The sequence below is a fragment of the Mesitornis unicolor genome, unplaced genomic scaffold (assembly GCF_000695765.1).
Source record: "Mesitornis unicolor isolate BGI_N332 unplaced genomic scaffold, ASM69576v1 scaffold51067, whole genome shotgun sequence".
Taxonomy (NCBI): domain Eukaryota; kingdom Metazoa; phylum Chordata; class Aves; order Mesitornithiformes; family Mesitornithidae; genus Mesitornis; species Mesitornis unicolor.
In genome coordinates, this window is record NW_010195346.1 from 14,273 (window position 1) to 16,677 (window position 2,405).

Consider the following 2,405-nt stretch of genomic DNA (forward strand, 5'->3'; position numbering starts at 1 on the left):
AAGGAGATCACTACTTATGACAGAAGAATGAAAACATGAAAAAGGAAAAGAGACATTGAGCTTCAGAGGGAAGAGGAGGGAGAGCAGGATTTAAGAAAAAATGGTAAAGTCAGTCCAATGAAAAGGATGCAAATTCAATTCTCTGGTGCCTTTCCACTTCAGCCTTCACAAAGGTGTGTTTCTCTCTTTCAGCACACTCCCCTTACAAAGAGCTCAGGGAAGATTTTGTTCAGTAAGATGAATTTTTCATACTACTTACTGAAGAAATAGTTCCTGTGGGTTATTATGTAGTTAATTGTAAAATATCCTATTTTGCGTTAAGCAAATACAAGAGAGGGGTAGTGTTTTACTCCTCATCTGAATTTGCACAGGGTAGAAATTTTTATCTTGAAGAGTGTCACGTTAAAACTTCAGGTAGGCAAATGACTAGTTTCCTCATGGTGCATTTTAATCAATCGTATTCAATGAAAACCCTCTCCCAATTAGTGGTAATTCATGATAGTCTCAAAAGATCAGATTTGATGTTCATGTAGATTAAAGTACAAACAGCAGAGCAGGGTGAAATCTTTTGCCAAAAAGCAAGAGCTCTCTCAAGGACAGTTGTATCCCTTTTAAGAAGTTCTTCACGCTCGTAGCTAAAGCAAGGGGCCAGGATGGGAAATCTTGTGGTGTCTTCCTATGAAGTGCAAAATTACCCTCTGCTAGGGTGCTGATTTGTGTAAGAGTGAGCCTTCTAAAAGTCTAATAATGTCTCTTTGAAATGTTTAGATTAAAAATCCTTGCCTTGAATGTGTGTGGATCTCAGAGTGATCTGTGAAATGATGGTTGAATTCCCAACTGTTTCCCTCTATATGCATTTAGAAAATCAGGATGAAATCTGTCTATAGCCAGGATGATGTTATTGCAGTCTTCAAGGAGCATAAAATCAACACAGAACTAATTCAGCAGTTTGCATGAAGGGATCCTGTAGGTTTCCAAATGCTTTCCATCTGCTGAAAGGTAAAACCAGACCTTAATCTAGAGGATTGGACTAAACTAACAAAAGATACTTAAATTCATAGAAAATCCAGCTGATACACACAAAATGGTTTTGGTTTTTTTTTTTTAAAGTATCAATACCAGTTGACTATGGAAGGCAAACACACTGATTTAAACTAGATCAAAGATGTTGAAACATGTTTATAACTTATAAGAGCTTCATTTTACTTCTTAATGTCCTTCTATTCCTTTGATGCTCTTTTCCAAAAGTTCAGTATTCCTTTTCTATTTTCGAAGTTTGGAGCCAGTAAACAGCATGACAGAAGTGTGTTTCTTTAGTGACAAAACTTGCTATACAGACTTCCTTAATAATTTATTTTGCATTAGCTTTTACTGAGAATATATGGAACATATGAAGCGTAGTGCTGGAAAGGGACTGTTCAAATTCCTCTGGTTTAAGATCTCTTAAGCAGTGATGCCCTCCTGTGGACTCTAGGTAGAACGCTTTCTACTAGAATGTTTTATGCATGAAGACAATGTGGTTTTCCTTCCAATATTCTAACACCAACTAAAATATGCCATGGAGACATTTAACACAGCGCATTATTTGGCCAGTGCCTCTGGTCTGAAAAATGCATTTTCTTTAGGGGATGATACAGGTAGAGCTTTTACCTATGTTAGAAACTTAAACTGCTCATACAAATGAATATTTATTCTACAGGTTGTTATCAGAATTGAAACAATTTAATGCTGCAACTACCCTGTCAGGAGAGGAAAAGTATATATTTCTTTATAATGACGTTTGCCTTTTAAATACATAGGATGATATTATGCATTTACTCATAGATAGTTAAAAGCAGTTTAAAAACACAGTGGGGAAGCTTCTGTAACTGTTGGAGTGTTGTCTGTTTTAGACTTGTCACATCGCACATGCACAGTGTGAGACTCGTGCTTTGGCTCTGCGCTGACGCTGCTGTGGTTCCTGAGTATCTCACATTCACAGTGGCTCACGCAGCCCGAGGGAAAAGGCACATTTTGGGAACACGGGAAGGCACGTAGGTCATAGGTATATGTATAACAAGTGACCCAGTGTGCTGATCGGATGACTGGATGTTCCCCCAGGCAGGAACGCAACAGGAATTGGAGAGGTCTGATTGGAGTCTCCGCAATGGCTCAGACGACTGGGAGGTGTGTAGGTCTGTGGGATATACAGGAGAAAGTGATGTGTGTCCAGGAACCCCTGCACCACCGGAGCCTGGTGGTACGTGCCAGGGCACGTGTGCATTTGCAGAGCGCTTGGCCCTTTCAGTGTGGGGACCAAACTCAGAATATGGTTTTGAGCGAATACATGAACTGTATGAGGTCACTTACATGGCAGTTGGGAAAGGACAGTGGACAGGAGGACACCACATCAAGCAAAGTCTGGC